This window comes from Ambystoma mexicanum, chromosome 2q (assembly GCF_040938575.1).
Source record: "Ambystoma mexicanum isolate Mex_15411 chromosome 2q, UKY_AmexF1_1, whole genome shotgun sequence".
In the NCBI taxonomy this organism is placed as follows: domain Eukaryota; kingdom Metazoa; phylum Chordata; class Amphibia; order Caudata; family Ambystomatidae; genus Ambystoma; species Ambystoma mexicanum.
In genome coordinates, this window is record NC_090924.1 from 236,090,472 (window position 1) to 236,112,888 (window position 22,417).

Genomic DNA, 22,417 nt, shown 5'->3' on the forward strand with positions numbered 1-22,417 from the left:
CTACCAATCAAATGGCCTACATAAGAACAAAGATCAAGTAATGGGCTTAACGAAGCCCCCAGCAAGACAGTACAATAATGTACGAGATGTAAGATGATTGATCAGGATTACTGTATTGTCTGCTGGCAAAGCCAGGATACAAGCATGAATGCTTTGGTTCCAAATTCTGATACTTATTCATCTCTTGGACTAACAGTTTATGCTCATCATTGGAGGTGATGGACTAGGTTTTACAACACCCCCTCTGAGCAAACCAATTTCTAGACCTTCACCATACAGATGATATGTTAGTTTTTATAGCAACCCCTATCTGGTGCAGGTATATTGCTGATAATAGCAGCTGTTGTGCTATAAAACCAAGTACATATGCAGGCAGGTTTATAGACTTCAGACATAGGAAAGGCTCAGCCAGCCTTACAGGAATGTACTATTCTAATCTTACATAGGAACACATATCACTGCAACAAGTGCTTAACACACTGAGGTAACTTCTGAACCATTGTGGTACTCAATTTACCAGTATGCATTTCAAATTTGGCTGTTGCAAATAATCAACATAATTCCCACATGAAGGAAAGAATGCCACAGGAGTTGTGCCGCAAGGAACACACAAACTCTATATACTACAATGAACACAGAAAGCATTACATGATGAATTGATCAAGGCAGAATGTACTTGCCAAAACAGACAGGCAATAGGTTTAGAGCCTCAGCACCATGCAATACAATATCCTGATGTGTGCTATTTAGGTCTGGTGAACAAAGGAATCTTACCTCTTTAGATCAGCGAGCCTTGTGGGGCCCCCTCCAAGGCAGGGGCCCTGGGCAAGTGCCCCTTTTGCCCTCCCATAAAAACGTCTCTGATTAGCAGTACAGTCATCTGTCGCTAACAGAAGCCATTCCATAGCTTCTAGACCAGCATTATGTGTGTGTGTGTGCATTAGTGTATAAACTGCATACGTCCATAGAAAATAGAATATCATATCTATAATCATATTGAATTTCTTTGATTTTTAACAATAAATCAGTGGTATATTTAATATATGTTCTTGATGACTGAATCAGTGGTTGAATTGCTTTATCAATATATTGCGCAAGGGGTTCCAATAAAGTCCCTGTAGCTGCTATTATCGGTCTTCCTGGTGGTTTATGCAAGTTTTTATGAATCTTTGGTAAGTTTTAAAATACCAGAATCTGTGGATGTGGTTTGGTCAAAAAGGATTTGGTCTTCTCAGTTATCCATTAATTTTGTTCAGCTTCATCTAACAATGATTTTATCACACTCTGTACTTGTTCTGTTGGGTCGTGCAATACTTCCATATAGGTATCTTTGTCAGACAACTGTTTCTCAATCTCCTCTCTGTATTTATCTTGATCCATAATCACCAATGCTCCCCCCTTGTCTGCAGGCTTCAAAATGATGTTTGGATTGTTCCATAATTTCGAAAGAACATCGTGTTCATGTCTAGTAAAATGTCCTGTTTTCTTCTTCTTCAATAAGAGTTTATCCATGTCGTTGAGTACCTTTTTCTGAAATGCTTCTAGCATTTAATTTTGAATTGGAGGAAAGAAAAAGCTTATAGGATTCATCTCCAACTATTCTGGTATTTCTGTAGATGTAGACCAATCTGTTGTAGCAAAAACTAATTTCAGATGCACTTTCCGTGACAAGTGAAAAAGGTCAATCTTTTCTTTTAGCAAACTGCTACTATATTCCAGGACAAAGGAAATACATTTCTGCAAGGTCTTATTTTCAAATTCAGTCAGTCTATACTTAGAGATATTGATCACTAAGTCTTTGTGGTCGGAAGGTTCACTTTTCAGGATGGAATTTTTCTTTTTGTCTCATCTAGTTTTTCAATTTCCTAAAAAAGGCCCTAGACTGAATCTAGATGTTTCTTCTCTATGACTCACTTCACTTGTTCTTGCGACAAATCCCTTGTTGTGATATCCTCTTCTGTTTCACCACTTGATGCATCTGAAGATGTTGTATTGTCGAATCCTTTCTTGGTCTCTGTGGGTTCTGTTGTGAATATGTGAATTATAATAATAATCTTTCCAAGTGTAGACTATATCTAATTTATAGTCTATAGTATCACATATACATTTCTGAACTTCTTTGCTGCAATTTCCCACTTGAAACTATCAAGTTTCGTGTTAATCCCTTCTAAGGCTGTTGAAATCTGCTCCTTGGTCATCAGACTCGATAGAGACATTTTGATCTGATCAATTTCTTCTGTAGTTTTGACAATGATTTTGCCAATTCCTCTATTGTGAGGACAATCAAATCCAAAGAACACAAAATTTGCCACCAACGTTTAACGAAACCTGGATTATCACTATACAACGTGGGCTCAAGTCTATGCTCAGACCTCTTGGTATCCATTGTGCTCTAAAATATTATGACAAAGTACTGGCATGTCGTTTTTGATTAATCTCTCTCCTTGTCAGCTTCTGTAGTTGACCTACTAATTCCTCATGCTTTTTAGCAATGGTACACTCTCGCTCTGTATGTGTAATTACATTTAATATGTGTGAAGCTTCTTCTTCTTCTTTCAGCCCAATTTGTCGTCAAAGATTCTATTTTTGCAAATGACATACTTGTTCAGGATATTGATTCTAGTAATTGTGTTCAAACCTCCTCCACTTTGTAGCTGCAAAGTTATGCAAACATTTTATAAATCCAAGCAGGTGCACTACTATTGATACTAAGTTTTAATATGCTTTTCTAAATCAAATATTAATATTCAGATATGCTTCAGGTGCCCTAGGTTTGTCCCCAGCTATAGGGGCAAGAATAATTACAACACCCTGCTTATCAAAATAACTTGACAAGTTACCCAGTCACTCCATTCCTCTTAAAGTTTCACAATGCATGGCCACCCACCAACACACATCAACTTACAAACAGTGTGTGGCCTCATGTCATGCAGCACCTCTGCCACTGTATTGCTTCTTCATCACATGTGAGCTTGCTTATATGTGGCTGTACACATCAAACATCTGCTTGCCTCACACACTCTCAGAATTCCTTTTCATCACCCCAAAACATGCCTGTTCAAATTATGTTGGTTGCAGGGGCTTCGGGTGCTGTGCTTTCCGGCCTTTGTCCATTGATTCATAGATTGTTGTTTGCTAGGTCATTCACCTACAGCAGTTTGAGTCAATTACAATGACACATGTGCACAATGATACATCACATTGTATCACATTGATTTACTGTGTGACATGTACATGGTGGTGTCACTGTGTAACTGCTGCTGAATTCAGCTGTCATGTTGCTGTGCCACTGGTTGTGATGTACCAGGGAATCATGTGATGAGGTAACAACCTGCATCCTGCATCCTGCATCAGAGCAACCAGTTGTTGGGTATATGGGTGAGTATGTGGCCTGTGTGCTTCATGTTGGTGGCAGGCAAGTAGAATTGAGATAGGTTGTTGTGCAATATTGCACTGTTAGGGAGATGATGTGGCAGGGCCAGGATGGGTTGGTGTCAGGGGTCAGGGTGGCTGGTGGTTGGTGTTTGTACTTGAGGGGGCTGCCTGGGGCAGTGTTGGAGGTGAGGGTGGTATGGGGAGGGTGGAGTACTGTGGGGGTGCTGCCTGGGGTAGTGTCAGAGCAGAGGGCAATGTTGGGAGGAGAGTGTACAGTCAGGGGGCTGCCTGCGGGCAATGTCGGAGGTGAGGGCAGTGTGTGGAGGGTGGGGTACTGCGAGGGTGCAGCCTGGGTTAGTGTCAAAGGTGAGGGGGGCTGGTGGGTGGTTTCTGGATTTGGGCGGGCTGACTGGGGTAGTGCCAGAGTTGAGGGCACTGTGGGGTGGGGAGTACACTGTCAGGGGGCTGCCTGGGTTAGTGTCAGAGGTGAGGGCAGTGTAGGGAGGGTGGAGTACTGTGAGGGTGCTGCCTAGCCTGGGGTAGTGTAAGAGCTGAGGGCAGTATGGAGAGGAGAGTGCACTGTCAGGGGTCTGCCTGAAGGGAGTGTTGGAGGTGAGGGCGGTGTGGGGAGTGTGGGGTACTGTGAGGGTGCTCCCTGTGGAAGTGCTGGAGCTGAGGGTTATGTGGGGAGGAGAGTGTACTATCAGGGGGCTGCCTGAGGGCAGTGATATGATAAATTATATGATGTGGCATTTATAACGCAATGTACACAAGTGTTTCTAGGTGCAACAATACAAGGAGGGGGGAACAAAGGGAGGACAAAATAACAATCTTACTAGGCCTTGTGTCATTCAGATCACACAAGTACAGGGAAGAGGGAAGGGGAGAAGTGCCAGGGGGAGTGGAAGGCGGAATTGCAGCCAGCGAGTGGCTCATAAGTGCAGAGAGAAGGGACTGTAGGGTTGCAGATACAGAACCTTAAGGGTTGGGGAGCCCGGAGGCAGTGTGAGGGCAACTGGAGATGCAGCAGCCTGTGCCTGGGTTCAGAGTGTGACTAGGTGACCAGTGCGCAGAGCAGTCAGGTGATTCAGCAGCGGGGATGAGGAGAGAAAGCAGAAGCAAAAAGGAAGGTCTTGAGTTTCTTCCGGAACCGGAGGTGGTTCTGCTCAAGTTTTAAGGAGGCAGGGAGGCTGTTCCAGAGGGACGCCCCAGACGAGGAGATAGAGATGCCGCCAACTCTTTTCTTGACCCTGACCCTCAGAGAGTTGGAGGTGGATGAGCAGAGAGCTCGAGATGGAAGATGTTTTGGAAGAGAAAGTTGGAGGTAGAGTGGTCCCAGGCCCCAGAAAGCCTTGTGGATGATGCACAGGGTCTTGAAGTGTTGGAGGTGAGGACGGTGTGGGTAGGTGTGAGGGTGCTGCCTGTGGTAGTGTCATAGGTGGGGGGCTGGTGGGTGTTGTCTGGACTTGAGGGGGCTGCCTGGGGTAGTGTCGTATCTGAGGGTAGCGTGGCTGCCTGGGGTAGTGCTTGAGGTGTGGTCGCTGTGGGGAAGGTGGAGTACTCTGAGGGTGCTGCTTGGGGTAGTGTTGGAGCTGAGGGCAGTGTGGGGAAGAGAGTGTACTGTCAGGGGGCTGCCTGGGGGCAGTGGTGGAGGTGTGGGTGGTGTGGGGAGGGTGCAGTACTTTGAGGGTGCTGCTTGGGGTAGTGTCATAGGTAAGGGGGGCTGGGCCGGGATGTCTGGACTTGAGGGGGCTGCCTGGGGTAGTGTCAGAGCTGAGGGAAGTGTGGGGAGGAGAGTGTGCTGTCAGTGGGCTGCCTGGGGTGGTTTCTGATGTGACAGGGGCAGGTGGGTGTTGTGAGGGCTGCCTGGGGTAGTGGCAGAGGTGTGGAGGGCTGGTGGGTGGTCTGTGGGGTGGTCTGTGGGCTGCCTGGGGTAGTGGCCAAGGTGAGGAGGGCTATGGTTGGTGTGAGGACTGTATGGGGTAGTGGCTGAGGTGAGGAGCACTGGTAGGTGATGTGAGTGCTGCCTAGGGTAGTATCGGAGGTTAGGGGCTGGTGGATGGTGTGAAGACTGCCTGGGATAGTGGCTATGGTGAGGAGGGCTGGTGGGTGGTGTCTGTACCTGAGGGGGCTGATGTGCAGCCGGGGTATGTGCCAGCACTTTGTGTGCGGTGGGAGTCGGGGGACAGTTTGCAGGGGTGCATACATAAATTACGTGGGACCTTAGGCACAGTAGCTGGGGTGCAGCCGTTCCTTACATCGGGCCTCGCCCAGAGTAGCTGGGGTGCAGCTGCTAGTTATGTAGGACCTTGCGTCTCAGTAGCAGGGTTGCATCCGTTCCTTACGTGGGAGCTCGTGTAAAGTAGCTCAGGTGCAGCCATTCCTTACATGGAACCTCGCGCAGAGTAGCTGGGGTGCAGCCATTCCTTATGTGGGACATCGCACAGAGTAGCTGAGGTGCAGTAATTCCTTATGTGGGACCTCACGCAGAGTAGCTGGGGTGCAGCTGTTCCTTATGCGGGACCTCGCACAGAGTAGCTGGGGTGCAGCCGTTACTTACGTGGGACCTCACCCAAAGTAGCTGGGGTGCAGCCATTACTTACGTGAGGCCTCGCACAGAGTAGCTGGGGTGCAGCATTACTTATGTGGGGCCTCTTGCAGAGTAGCTGGGGTGCAGCCGTTACTTACATGGGGCTTCGTCCAGAGTAGCTGGGGTGATGCCTGTTAGGCAGAAACCTGTGCAGTTCCCTCTGGGACAACTGCAAAAGATTTAGGACTACAGGTGTTTGGCAGTAAACCCACTTTGTAGCAGTCTGCACCACACAGATTCACTTGGTAGCTGTGGCTGAGCAGTCAGACTTCCCTCAAGAATAGTTAGGCAGTATACAGAGTATTCACAATAGGTCAAGAGAACACAATAGAACAAGTAAACGCTGACCAGGGCTTGGTGTAAAAGAGATATAATTATTTATTTAAAACCACATCTAGAAAAACACACAGGCACTAATAGTAAGCAATTCAACTAAAAGATATACTCTCCCTTAAAAGAATATAAGACAAGTCTTAAGTAAAGCCCCACTTATTTTCAGACAGCGGTGAGCGCTTAACGTACATGGCACTCTAATAATTCGTTTTAAAAAGGAAGAGAAAAGCAGAGAATAAATCGAAACAGATCCCAACACTTTTTCACGAACACAACAAGAGAGGAAGGCAAAGTAGCACAGTGAATTCAGAGTCAGTAGGCCGGATCCGCTTTAAGAGGATCGAAACGAAATGTGTCCAAGGTCACACGGTTGCAGTGCATAAAAGTCTTGTAACGGTTCAAAAAGGAGTTGGACCAAAGAAAAGGACCAGTTAGAGGGTCAAGGCGGCCAGCCCAGTCCAGAAGGTTAAGGGGTTATTATTACCTTGTAGAAATCTTTAGAAAGGGAGGCCTGGCAGACACGGTACCTTAAAGTGGTGAGAACACTCCAGCGGGGGCAGTTGTTCCTGGCAGCGGATGCAAGTCAGTGCTTCGTCCGGGGGAAGAGAGGATCTCGTCGGGGAGGAAGACAGGAGTGCATTGCACTGCTAGGGAAGAAACCAGCCGCGGAGTTTCTCAGGTACAAGGAGCGGTCCGTTGATTCGCGGTTCAGTGGTAAGTGGCTATCCGGCTGCCGGGGCAGTTCGACCACAAACCGGTCTGGGGTGCGAAGAAAAGAAGGTAAACTGGTTGTGCCCACCAGTCAGGGGAAGAAGCCTCTCCAGCCAGGAGATCTTCTCTGTCGTCGGGAAGTGGTGAGTCGGTTCTGCAGGGCTCCACCGGTGGTGTCGTCGTGGTAGGTCGGCTCAGCTTCTCCCTCGTCAGATTCTCAGGTCCTGTGGCGACTTCTGAAGTTCCAGTCCCCAAAGCCCTGCTGTTATGCAGCATACCCCCATTCACTCAGCCTAGCTGTCAATCAAACATGCTAAGTGGTGAACCGGCCGGCTCACCACTTGGGCCAATCACACAAGAGTGCGACTTGAGTTACCAAGGTAACTCAGTCCTGGGTGCCTAAGCCCCCTCCCACACCCCATGTGGAGAAGCCCGCCAAAAAGTGGAACAAAGGGCTCGACTTGGGTTGGAGTCACAGAAGAAAACACAAATGCCATTTTAGAATCGAGTCCTGGCAAAAAATACCAACCAGCGAATTAATATTAATTAAATAAACCGGCGGTATGTTCGAGGCTATGAGAATTAAATAATTAAAGTTGGTAGCCTCGAACAATGGGAAAATCCCATAGGGAAATATTTGCGGTTGAATATAAAAAGTAGTTTCCACTGCCACCAGCCAAAACTCGATCAGGGGGGACGGAGACGTGCCCCCTTGACTAACAGACCACGGGGCAATCGAATTGCCCCGACCAGTACGCCCACAATATGATGGTTTGTACTGGTTTCTGTTAATAATTTGGGACTAGTAAAGCCAATGGTGACTTTACATGCTCTGGGAGACAGTAGTCAGTCTCAGGGTATGAAGTCTATGGTGGGGTGTCACTATGACACCCCTGTGTCACACACATAGTAAAAAGACATGAGACCCTATGGAGTAAAGGACCCCATAACCCATACAACACATTAACAGTCAAAGGAACACCATAAATCATGTCCAAGAGTGGGAGAAAAAGAGTCTCACTCTTGGCAGGAGAAAAAAACAAACTCCAGAAATCCACCAAAGCTGCTGGGGGACTCACTAGGTTAGGAAATTCAGCCTAAAGAGAGAATTCTCCCTAACAATGCCTTTACTTGAACCTCGCCCTGAGTAGCTCGGGTAATGGATGTTGCATCGGAGGTGGACACAGAGTTTTGCGGGAAGGTTGGTCTTCGGCTATGTTTTTGGTTTGTGTGAGGGTGTGTTGTGGGCGTTCCTCGCGCAGCTCAATTTCATTTGCGTGTCGGCTAGAAATGCACGTTTGGATACATGAACACACGAAACGTGCATTAATGATCCTGTGCGCAGACTCGCGCAGGCTCGCGCAGCGTCCTTCTTGGCACATGGACCCTAGGGGATTTCTGAACACATTTCCATGAATCAGGCTCAAAATGGGATGCAAATTGTGCTCAGTAAAGTAACTCATCAAACTGGACATAATGTCCAAAAAAGTTGCCCACTTTCACCAAAAGAACGGGCCCACACTAGCATTTTGCATTTTTGATTCAGCAATTGCCCTGTTGCCCTAAAGGCCAGTCCGAGCCTGCTTTCCAGGTGCCCCATGCTGAAAGGATCTCAGGCTAAACCAACGTGTAATTGGATCGCAGAGGTATATTCCGAGTTTGGCTGGAGGATTCGGAAATGCTGCAGGTTTCACTGCTGCACCAAATTCCGAGTTTCATCTAGAAACTCTCCTTTTCCGACTGCTTTTGTGTTGAGGAAAATGTGTCAAGACTAAAGTCTATGCATGACTCTAAATCATTGGACCACTCCTGTTACCTCAGGCTTAATGCACAGTAAAACGCATTCCGTTTGGTGGTACTACTAGATAAACTCTTAAAGACCCCACCCACTCAGCTCCAGAGTTATGTTTATCTCTGTTGCACCTGCAGTGCAGTGCCACAGGAAGGAGCTCTGATAACATTTCTACCTAACCTGAAGAGAATCTTTAAGGTAACAAATGATTATTTTTCTGTCTGAATGTATTACTGGGCGCAACGTATGGTTTACAAAAAGATAGGTTTGGGAGACAAAATATGTTTTCACCTGCCTAAAAAATAGCTTAAGAGAATTGAATTACTTCTTTACCCGCTAATAATCCTTTCACTGCTAACTTCAAATAATACAATAGGGAGTAAAACCTCATAATCTTAACCGCAGCCTTGGTTACAGTTATGTTTGTAATGGAGCCTTATGTTGGCTTCTTTCTTAATGTCTCGAGCTTTCAATCCAATTTTTGCTGTACCCCTTACTTCTTAAAGAGCAACATTCCCTCATAGAATTTTGAAGCATTCGTTTTGACCTGATGCAATCTCTGTATCCATGTCCAGGCTAAATGTGTTTTCTGCTCACAAAAGAATAACAAAGCGTGCATTACCCCTTTGCCTCAATACGCCCCGTTGCAAATATCTTTAGTCCATATGGACGGGAGCAAAACGTGTTTTTCTCCATCTTCTATTCTGCAACCAGCAGAATTGGTGCACATTGGAGGTTCTCTATTTGTGCTCTTGGTGCTAACATTGTTATAATAAGCATCCCAGATCTGTCATTGCGCCAATGAGCAAAAACGAAGGCAGCACTATCTGGGCAGTGCTTAAATTCACTTGATTTATATAAAGAACAATACAATGTCAAACTCCCACAATGCAATTGGAGAAGTGTGCTATTCAAATAACATGCAAACAAATGGAGAAAAAGGTCAGTTCCATAACTAAAGACCACACAATTAATTTCTGATGCAAGCCGTATTCCGGCCACTGCTGTGTTAGAATCGATCTCTTTTGGAGCAATTGTTTTATTGAACTAATCAAAGCATTTTATGGGTTGGCACACGAACGAACACGCCATGCATAAATAGTGGGACATGCTCCTGTATGAATCGGATGTTATTACGAAAAACGCAGACAAGCAAGTAGGAGACTGTTGCTATCCAATTTGCATTAATAACATTTTTTACAATTAGATTTTAACTCATTTCATGAGTACTTTCCCGCTAAATGCGATGTGGTGTGACTACGCTCAGCATCGCACCAGCCTACCCCATATTAGATCTACAGCCCCTTCTCGCCTAGTCAGGAGCTTGCCTACATGTTTTACAAGTCAACATGAGCAGTGAGTAACATGTGTGCTGCATTTACATTTCAGAAAATGTTGCTAGAATTCACAATGTATGAAAAATCTCCATGCGTAAACAAAATCATTTTTTTTTCATAATTGGGTGCTTGCAATATTTAATAAAAGAACTGAAATGTGTGCAAACACCGTCCCAATTCTGCACACATTTCATCATTTCAACAAATGGCAATTGTATCTATGCTGGAATTTCTTGAAGTAGCTACAGTAATTCCATACATCAATAAAGTGTACCAGAAATCCATCTTAGGGATCTGACACAGTGAGGGCAAATAACTGTCCATGTTGCCAAGGGAGGAATGGGCAATAATGCTGTTATCACCCGGCTGTTGTGCTGGATGCTATGCTGTGCCTGTGGGTATCATTATGGTGGTGTGATAGAAAAGTGGCAGAAATCAGACTACTGTGACTTCTGCTGCACCACCTGTGGTCCAGGGAGGATAGCTCAGGGGTAATGTGCTTGCTTTGGAAGCAAGACGACACAGAGCACCACAGGTTCCATCCCTGGGTCAGCGCTTAGAAACCTCTCTGTATTAAGCGCGTTATAAATAACCAATCATATCATGTTATGCAAAAAAAGTACTGCCCTTCAGGAGTACAGGGGTGAGTAGTGGCTAACCTGACTACTCAGCCCCATGCTATTACTAAACCAGCAGCGATCCAAATCTGGTAAAACAGACATAGCCCAACAGGTATACCTCCTTCGCCTTTTGTGATAATATGGGGCGAGTGCAGACTGCACTCATCAGGGGGGGTGTTTGGTGATAGCAGGAGCAAACTACTTGTATACAAATATGTATACTTCAAAAGGCAATCGACTAACTAAAAATACTAGCAAGCATCTACCCCAATAAAAAGAACACATACAATCCAGACTGTTGTAGTATGGCACTCTGGGTAAATAGGCAAGGGTGATCAGGCAAGAAAATGCACCAATGTCACTGTTCAAGGGGGTTATGTCTTTGAAGAACAAGATGGACAAGAGAGCTTAAAAGTCACTATGGTCTCAGAAAGTGGAACAGGGGGACACAACCTCTGTATAGTACCTTATCCTTGCTTGGAAGGCTGGACAACATCGAGCCAGGGTTCTTGGAGCTTGAGCTGATGTTGAGGCAGTTTTGGTCGATCCAATACCACTGCCAGTTGGCATTCAGTCGGTTCGATGGTGCAGGCTCCTGAAGTGTTGAGTCTGTGTGCAAGACTGCGAAACATTGTCTTCTAATGATTTAAGCAGCAGTCTTGTTGGAGCAAGGTGATAGCGTCTGCTGGGTTGAGTCGGCGGACAAGTCCGTTTCTCCCATCGAGGTCGAGCCTGGATGTCTCAAAATGCAGCAAGAAATCTAGGTTTGTATGAAGCGTTAAAAGTAGCACCACATGTCCTGTGTCAGCTCAAATAGCTTTGAACACAGTTTGAAGTGGTGAAAAAAGGTTACGGCTGTCCTTGCAGGTTTCTGGGAGACCCATTCCATGAGCTCTGGGATCAGGTGACTCCTTCTTGCTCTGCATTCCAAGTCTGGGGGGTTTGGCTGACACCTACAGGGATTTCTTTCCCTCCAGTTAGGAGCCTTGTTCTAGTGTCAGGCCTTGGTACACAGCCCAGCACCCCCACTATTCCCTGAGGATGGCTGGGGACAGATCTTTCCTCTGCCTTGGGTGCCTTTTGTCTTTACCTCTATGGCAGAGAACTTTTGAATGGTCGGCACTCCCAACAGAAGTCTAAATGTGTATTCTTCATCTTCCTGGTATCCACAGAGGAATCAAAGGAATTAGTGGAAGATCACTCCCTTAAAAAGCAGCCTGCCAAAGGACATTGGCTTAAAGCATGGTATTGCAGTCCAGTCTCTGTTATTGTAGCAAGTGACCCTTGCCTTCTGACATCATACCCAGAGTGCCTTTTTCAAAGGAAATGGAGGGGACAGGAAGGATAGAGCCTTGGCAAAAAACCAAAATGGTGGGACCCCTTCTCAGGTCTATCGGCCCCCTCTGGATGCTCTAACTCCACCCCTTTTCCATACCTGCTGACTTCAACGAGCTCTTGTGTGCAGCAGCCTGGTGTGCAACTGGCTTTGTTATGTCAGTGCTGCTTTTGAATCATTGACTCCTAGGAGATCTCCCGCTGAGAAGTCCTGGGCATTGAGGGAAGGTGTTGTCCTTCTATTTATTTTATGTATTCTTCTCTGGGATGCAATAGAGGCAGCATCCTGGTTATTGACTCACTTGGCAGTAAGGGAAACATCCAGACAAGCTATGAGTACACATTGCCCTGATATAGCCGGGCCTGGGTTTACATAGTAAACACTTCCATGAAGTTGAATAGCTCTGGCTTTGATAATTGTGTGCTCTCATCAGTCACCATACCATAACCATGCCTGGCTTACGTCTATTTATAGATTACCCTTGGCAGGTCCTCAACACCTGACTTGGCAGTAAGGGAAACATCTATACAAGTTATGAGTACACATTGCCCTGACATAGCCGGGCTTGGGCTTACAGAGTAAACACTTCCATGAAGTTGAATAGCTCTGGCTTTGATAATTGTGTGCTCTTATCGGTCACCATACTATAACGATGCCTGTCTTATGTCTATTTAGAGATTACCCTTGGCAGGTCCTCAACCCCTGACGTTGCAGAGCAAAAAGCTCTAGGAAGATTGCCTATCTGTGCCATTAAAGTCGCTTATTAAAATAGCCCTTTGTTAAAATAAAACAGATGGTTTATGGTATTGATTTATCCCACACAAAAATATAAATGAATTCAGAAAGAATGCCATGATGTCAGCTTTAAAATGTTCAACAAAAGAGATATATTTCAATTCACGATGGGAAATATATTTTCGGCTATTAACTTGGGCAACTTGGTCCAAATCAAAAACTGGATACAGATCTGAATATAGGGCACAATCATGAATCATATGCAGATTAAAGGTATACATTAAAATGTATGAATTATGTAAATGCTCACATATTTTAAGAACTCTTTCATGCATGCAGTCACAGAAACATAAGGGATGTCTCGAGATATTTAGAAAATGTTTATGGATCTGATTATATAATGTGCATTCTTGTCAGATATCCCTACAAGGAATTAGAACAAAAATACATATTCAAGTCTAATTTTCCCCCTTACTGCTGAGAGAAGGGCTGACTCAGAGCTTAGACATGCCCATGTGACAAGGGAGGGTTCAATAGGCCAATGAAAGCAAGGATGAGAGCCTCAGTGTGTTGTCAGTAAGTGAATGTATCCTGTCACAGGCACCTTCCAATCCAAAAATGCTGAGTTAAATATTGTCTCCTAGGTTGAGTTTTCTGGGTATTTAAGATCGAACAGATAGGAAGGAGAAAGGGGTTTGGAGTTTGGGAAAGCAAAAAAGAAAGAGGAACTGGCAGACAGGCGAAATGTTGTTTGGGACTCCAACTGGAAGTAGCTGATGGGAAATCTCATTAAGAGGGTCTACTCCAGAAAGTACTGAATGCAGAGGCCTTTTTCAAGATAGAACTAGATTTTCTGAGAGGGGTTTTGGGAGCACGTGGACAGACAGAAAGGAAGAGTGTACCTGGTGGTGTTGCCTGGAGCTGGCTGACACCCCTACCTGTCCTGAGCCTTTAAAAAGCAAACCAAAAGTGTGTACAAGGATCCTGGAGTATTTAGACACATCTCCCGGAAGTATTTAAATCCAGATAGCAATTAAACATATTTTGGGTAACCCTGTTTACAAGTTATGTATTTGAAAGCTGGGATATAGTACAAGGCATATATGCTTTGCGATCTACATTTAAAAATGTTGACCTTATGCTGCATCATTGTAATGGTGCTTACCTTTCACAATTTGACATTTCTGGAAGCTTTAGACATCTCAAATTGAAATGTGGAGTAACACGTTATTTGACTGATGTCTGCCATAGTCAATAATGTAATCAACTCCTCTTTGTTAAATTAACTCATAGAACTAAGGTGTTGAGATGGGGAACCTAAATCCGGTGAGTGAGTTGCGGAGCACTGCTGACCCAACATGCCCGGATGAAACAGAATTCCTCACGCAAGCATTGAAATAAAATGAATAATTGCAATCAATTCAACAGCACAAATTGGATTGTGTCCAACAATGTTGTATGTATGCAACTGCTAGGAAGCAATAGATTGTTACTGATAGTTTCCAATATTTAAAATTTGAATTAGCCCAAGAATCAGATAACCTTATATTTAAGTAACTGTCTTTCTCTGATACCAATACATAGCCATGGTGTCAGAAAAAACTAAATATATTGATTGCTTCCCTCTTGATTCTGAGAACTGCTTCACCTTTTGATTTTAGGGGGTGCTAGCTGAGTATCAGGTAAACAACTGTAATTCCATACTGTAGATTGTGTGAACGAATGTTTATGAAAATCAATGTCAATTTGTGATCAACATTGCAGAGTGTATTATTTGATGACCTAAAATAGTAATTCATATTTGTTTTGCTACATTTGGATGTTTGTGCAAATTCTTTCTTTAGACAAGCTGCCTATATCCATGTGATGTATTGTGGGTGACTTCCCCAGCAGTGAACAATAGGGGACCACCTTTATTTTCTTGGTTAATTATTTTAAATAAAACAAGATATTTAGATGAAAAACAGCCTGTTACTTGTCCCAAATTGTGTGCTGCGATTGACGTACTGTGGGATTAGATTAGGGATATTGCTCTGTAAACTACTCATTCACTAGAAATATAACTATATTCTGTCACTAGATGCCATTACCCAATACTTTGACTGTTACCATGAGGCTATTGCACTTCAGTACACTTTGTTGCATGCACAGTGTTTTATGCCACAAAAAGTTTCTTCACAGCACTAAGGAGCATGAAGGGCATGTTTCAGGCTACAATACAACAACATGAGCACCAGTATGTCCAATATCAGCACTCTAGGGTCCTTCAGTCAGCCAGCCAGCTAAAGTGGAGAGAATGGGTGTGAAACAAAAGTGAATGCGCTCCAAAACTGACTCACAGGCAAGAGAAATGGGTATCTGGGCAGCATGTACATCTGGAAAATCTTTTAATAACACCAGTTGAGTGGTTATATGCCAGAAATGCAATTTGCCATTTTTGTAACTCCTTGAAAAATGAGCCCAATGTTCACTTTTCATTTTGAACACTTTTATTTTCTTTATGCTATGTTACAATGTTTTTACAGTGCACCAAATCACCAATATAATAGTCTCAGAGTGCCTTTGCTTGTCCTTTAGTGCAAAATGTTTAAGGACATCAGCACGTCTTTGTCTTAGCAGGGGTCGGGCTTTTAAGCTTTGAACATTGCCATAGTGTCATTGTGAGCCTAGGCATGTTGAAGCCATGCACAGGAAAAGAGAAAAGGCCTTTCTACTTTATGGCTGTTTCAAAGTCTATGATATTAGAACATAATGTGAAATCAAATGACGAAACATGACATAATATAACTTGACATACCAGGACCTAACCAGTCAATATAACAAAACTTGCATCATGTCCCAAAAATAACAAAGGGGAGAACAAATATATACAAAATGAAAATAAAAAACATACACAACTCCCTTGAATAATGAGATGGGAGAGTTAAAAAATAAAAATGAAAAACATACACAACTCCTTTGAATAATGAGAAATTTAAATTTGGTTACAGGATTTTAATTGAGATGGGAGTGTTAAAAACATGAATATCACAAGGGAGGAGCAGGATTAGGATTAGATGCAGTGAGGGAGGAAGTGGAAGTCCAAACAGATTTGTGTAGAGGTAAGCACCCACCTAACATCAAAGGGAAAGTGTATTTTTTTATTTATTGTATTTGGTTATAAAACCTTTTACAAAATCAACAAACCAATTTACATACACTTAAAACTATAATCATTCATACTCAATTTTAGTAGTCATTTAAAAGAATAATTTCAAAAGCCAGAGAAATAAAAAGAACAAATATCAAAAAAGAAGAAAGAAAGAAGAAAGAAAGAAACAAAATCTCTAAAATAAACCAACCAAAGTAAAAAGGAAAATAATCCTTCATAGGTCAACAGTCATCAAAATAAGAATAGCAATCATTAACAGGAATCCTTCACCCTGCAAATGGATAACCGGGAACAACCATACCCTTGGTGGCCGCCCTTCGGGCTCAGGTTTTTTGAGACACAATTTTATTTCTTTCCAAAACCTGTACCACTGCAGTTGTCAGGACGCTATTTCAACCGGAGATTAGCCTATCCAAGACCATACATATGAGTCAAGAAACCCTCTTCGCCAACTTCAAACCTGGCAAACAATGAAAACCTGGCAGGCCAGGTGCCCTCACACTCCATCAGCAGGTGCTTAAGGGATTAGTTAGCTGGATTTTTACACACAATGCATTCAAGTTAAGATAAACTTATATTTGGGAACAAAACACATAGATCTTAAAAGACAAACAATTCGCGACATGCCCCTGAAGCTTAAACGCGACATGGTGTAGCATAGCATTGCACAGTGTAGCATACCAAGCCTATGAGAGCATAGCATTTTGGGCAGGGCAGATAGAGCAAACGGAAGTTAACATAGCACACCAACATGAAAAAAGCATCCTGTAGCTTAGCATAATAAACAAATAAAAATGTAACACAGCATGACCACGAAGGTAGCGGGTTACACACACACACACACCCCGCAATAGACTCAGTGCTTCGAGATTTGAGGTCTGCTGCTCTGAAGGTTGACTGGCAAGATGGGAATGGGGAGCTGCATTCGAGGCCAAGGCCTACATTACAACACCATGATTCACCCTGTTTTTCATTCCAACCTGGAGCAAATTGCTCTTTTCCGAATCCTAAACCATGTCCAGTAAATAGTAATCAAAGAGATGGCCGCTGGCAAAGCCCTGTGGATACTGTGTTGCAGGGGTTGTGCACGGAGAAGGCAGCTGTGTAAACTTTTTGCATAGTATTCATGAAGCTTTATCATATTGATACCTATGATAATGTCGGTGGGGAAGTCGTAAGTGAGGACATCAATGATTGACTGAAATGCCGTCATCTGGGATAACAGGAGAAGTGTATCCGGTAGGGTAACTTATGGTTATATGTGCGTTAGCCGCCATAACAAACACATTTCAATGGTTTTAGGCTTTCCATTGTAACCAAAGCTTTAATTAATTCCAGATTTTCTGAGAATTTGGAAGGTTGGTTGACATAGTCTATGATATTACCAACCCAGAGAGCCATAACATCCATTAGCTATGTTGTTAGTGAATATATTAATATACATTAGCAAATGGAAATCGTTATTGACCTCCTCACAAATCAGAATGTTTACAGTGCAGTCAATAACTACATGTATTGACTGTTTCTGAACATTCTGTTTTCAAAAGCAGGCAGGGAAACAACAATGCAATGTCCAGGCAAGATTTTGTTTCAACAAGACAGTTGCTCCATGGGAGGACCTTTTTTTTTGCTGCAACATCCTATTTAACAAACGAAAGTGAAAGATAAAACATTGAGAAATGCCTTCACGTTCTTATAAAGAAACTGTTTGTTTTTACTTGACACCTAATGCATGTTCATGTTAAACCTGTTTCAGTTCAACCAAGTTGCAATGCAATGTTTAACTTATGAAGAAAATCATGTAATTTAAATGCTACAAGATGAAACTGCTTTTAATTTACAAACTCAGATTGTCAATTTTTTTACTCACTCTTAAAGCACCAATTTTAACAACACCGTGAAAACTTAAAAACATGTATTGGTGCTAACTTCATGTGCTAATAGCCCTGTAGACCTTGGGAGGTGTCATTATTGCTTGTGATAATGACCATTCCCCAACTTGGGGGCATGTCATTATGCTGCGATAACGACGCCTACCTCGGTCTATAAGGCTATATTATTAATATATTTGACTTCTAGAAGAATACATATGGCTATAAGCTTATACATACATTTTGGTTAACTATAATATGTCAAATGCCCTTTTCTCGCTTTTCTTTCATGCATAGTAATTGTTGTGCTGAATTTCTAAACATGTGTTTGTGTATATGATCTGTGAAAATCATTCATGTTTCGGGAACGTGAATAAATTCGCCATCAGTAAAAACCCAAGTCCCAGAGTGAGAAACCATTAGGAACATTCTAGCCAGTGCTATATATAGAAGTGAGTGCTGAAAGTAGCAATAATTGAACTTTGCTCACAGTATAGGGAAGGAAATAGATAATTAGCGACAGCAGCCGTGTATGGCTGAGGTGATTTTGTGAATGGAGAAGTTGTGGACAGAAATTAATATGAGACCATACACACTCTGAAACCCTGTGGTTGGGACTTTTGTAGTAATGTAAGTATGTGAAGAAGAAAAGGTAGACCTAAAAAAGAACTTCTGCTGGGAAGCAATTAGCACCATATATTTTATGTGGGAATGTGTATCACAAATTAGCACCTGGGCGGAGGAGAGGGGGCACCAGCTAATCAGGAAGCTAGGAATACAGCTTGCACCTTGGCTTGAGCTACAGGGCCAATACCAGCTAAACCCATTCCCCCATCCTGTGGATTAATGCTACACGGATGAACAACGCGAATAAAACATATTGGGCCTCATTACGACCCTGGTGTTGGACCATGGTGCTATTAGCACCATGGTCCACGCCGGATTCCGCCATAGTGGATGGCAGATTTACCGCCCCATTCCAAGGTTGGCGGGGTGGTAAATCCCCATTCACCATGGCCCCTTCCCATTTTTGGCCCATAGGGCTCAATGGGAACGGGGAAGGCGCTAATTACGGCACCGTAAATTACGGTGCCGTAATTAGCACCAAGGTCCCTTAGCGGGTTGGACTTTAACGCCTGCAAAAAGCAGGCGTTAAAGTGTGAATCGGGCTTTAAAGGTTTAACGGCGCCGCAGCCTTTTACGGCACCGTTAACCCCTTAACGCCAGGGTTGTAATGAGGCCCGATGTATCATAAATGAAAGACATATAAGCCTTGCATAAGGGTTTTTACACCTTCCATTCACTTCATGCCACATTTTCACTGATCTGTATGACGGAGAGGACGGACAGAAGCTAACAAATGTACAGCCGTTGACTTCCTCTTCGCCATTCAAATACTACAGCATTTGAGCCTGCATGGATTTTCATGCCGGCGCAAATGCTGGGAATAGCTATGGAGTCCGCCGGCTTTTAGTAGCAGCAAAAAGCTGGCGGACTACATAGGAATTAATTGCAAACACTGCCTGCCATGCGTACACGGCAGGCGGTGTTTATGCAGTTTGCACAATGGGTTCAAAAAATTGCGATACAAGCATGTACGCTGAGTTTTTGCCCTCCTCCTTTGCACTCGGCTGTGCAAATGAGGAAAATTCGGTGGCATGTACGTGAGAACAGGTCCCTGCCATTAAATTACCGGATAATCAAATACGAGCTCCAATGTGCTGAGGAGCTAATAGCCACAGAACCTCAACACCCGTGCCATAAATGCTAGAGAAACAGGCCTGTGATCATACCAGAAGCAAACATATAGTATGTCAATGATGAAGTCATGTGTGTTGTTTTCCAGTTTGCTGGGTGTGTTATTGATTTAAATTACCACTGGTTGTGTCACTGTACTGCAAATGTGATCAAGCCAGAACATGAAGCTTCCAACTGCTTTGAATTAAGATTGAGCAAACGTTTAACCTTTTGTGGGACCAATGTTGGTGTTCCGGTTGCGCTGCGCTTCCAGGAACCATCAGTGCTGCTTTGGTAATGACATATGTTGTGTGCACTGCTACCAGCCAAGCAGCACAGGGCAGGGAATGCAATATAACTCTCTGGCATTTATGGTCAGAGAGCCTGTTATGCCTCACAGACAGCGAATACGCAGCATTGGGAACTGCCCATTGTGGGTGTAGGCATACCACCATTAAACAGGGCACTGCCCTCCACCCTATCCCGCCCCAGAATTATCTAATAGCCTTGAAATACATTTCTTTTAAACGTGACGTAGTTGTTGAAACCGATTTAAACTTATATGGAAGGCAAAACATATATGCGGGGAGGGAGAGAGCTTAACGTGTGAGCCGAGCTATGCCATAACTCTTGTTAACATAGACACCCCGGTCCTACTTCACAGAAAAAGCGCTACGTCTGCGTGAAGAGTGAGCGCCCCAAATGTGCTGCAGCGTGAGATGATTCACAAAATGATGTGCGTGCAGAAACTTGCAGTGCAAAGAAAAATGAATAGTGGCCCGTATGCCCACAACATGCCCTCAACGCAAAAATGATATAGCGCTATCGAAGTGCGCTACACCACAATGTGAAGTGTGACATTGGCCTGACTAATGGAAAAAAGTAATCAAGGATTACTTTCCTGCAATATCCATTACTTCCACTAGTCTACTGCGACCGACAAGTCCTCGTCGCAGTACCTTTATTGATCTGCGCCCCAAATCCTATATTAAGGCCACACCCACAAGTCCTTGTCCCAGTAGCTACACTAACCTGTGCCCCAAAATCTGCATCACTCTATGCCCACTCCACTTCCACACAGTACTTTCCCAGCAAGGTGCAAACTCACATTCATGCCCCCCCCAAATACACACCACCCCAACAGCCACTCTTCCATTGCACAGTATTGAAACCTGGTGTTGGATGAATTGTTAAATGTCTGAATGAAATCCTTTGCAATCAGCTTGCTGCACAGGCCCAGGATGAAGCCCCAGCCCACCTTAATAGGCCTCATCTTCTCCCATGTATTTCACCTACAACACTCTCACGACAACAGCTCACTGGGTGTCTGTGTTAGGCAAGAATTGGTGCAGTCGCACTGTGTAAGACTACACAAGACTTATCTGCTTGGTATGAGGTAACCCACCTTTTGGTATAGGTCTGTAATACACAAGTTGGTAGTGTGACTGAGCAACCAGGCCTATCTCAAGAGGGGTAAATGTGAGCTGTAGAGATGTACAACCGGTACTTCGAGGTCCAGGAGGTTGCAGCAGGCTTCTTTATATGATTTCTGCTACGGATGTTCCTTCCAGTGGTCGACTCTGCCTCTTGTCCCAAAACCCTCACCTTTTAATCTAGTTTCCCATTAATTCACAGCCTAAGCGGTCAATCACACAGCAGGATGGCTGTCTTTTACAGCCAGCCGGACAATCAGGACTGGTTCCGTTCAGGCACTCCTATTGACAAAGGACAGGGGAGTTTCGGGAACCTCCCTCTCTTCCTGCCCTTCCAGACACACTGGATTCAGTGCCTGGCTTCAGGGCTGAAGCCCCCAAAGGCAAAACACACAAAGGGCTCAAATCTGTCTCAACACACAGCCTAAAATCCAAAAAAGACCTCACAAACAGAAAATGGCAAAAAAAGATGACAGAGGCCATTTTGACAAAATGGGCACTCATGGGTACTGTACTGCAGCTGAGGGTTCAGCCTGCGGTAGAGAAGCACAATGGTAGTACAAATTAAACCACTGCCACCAGCCATTTAAAGTAGTGAGGGTAACAAAAGATGTTACATGAGACAGTAGCATAAGGGGTTACTAAGTAACCCGCCAGCACTCCATATAAGATGGTGTGCTGGACCTACAAAAGGAAAGGGTAAGCAAGATACATTTCACTGTACTATTCTTGGGAACAGTAGTTCAACCAAGAAAAGGTATACAAACCTTAAGAGAAATCCAAACGATTTCTCAGTGACACTGCACTGAAGGTGCTGTGTGTCACTATACAAAACGCAGATGCCTATGGAGTTTGTCAGACTCAAAAACAGTGAAAAATGTTAATCCTGATCAGGGAAAAACAGAAGAGGGAGTGAGAAAAAGGTACCACTCACTCAGGAATTCAAATTAAAAAGTCCTAAATCCAGCAAAAGAACTGGGGGCCTCTAAGGTTGGAGGGAATTAGCACAGCAATGTAAATTCTCCCTAACAGTCTCCTCCATTCCCCTTGCACTTAGGAATGCAACAAATGGACTCCCACTGATGTACCAATCTTGTTGGCTGGTGAACACACAGAACTGTTTGCTGGCCCACACTCGTGATCTGTCGTGCAAAGAGCTGTTACACTTCAGACTTGCAGAATACATCTTCGTTACAGGCTCCTCTATGGTCCAGGTACAAGCTACCATGGCGTCTGTACAAACGTCGACGTACTCCAGGTCACCTGACACGCCTTGTACGTGGAAGACGTACAGCAAGCCACGCCCCTCTTACGACGACCATAAAACCACCGTCTTCCAAGGGGCTCGTTGCTGCTAATTAGCGTTACCAGCTACACACGGTTTCATCCGTTTCTT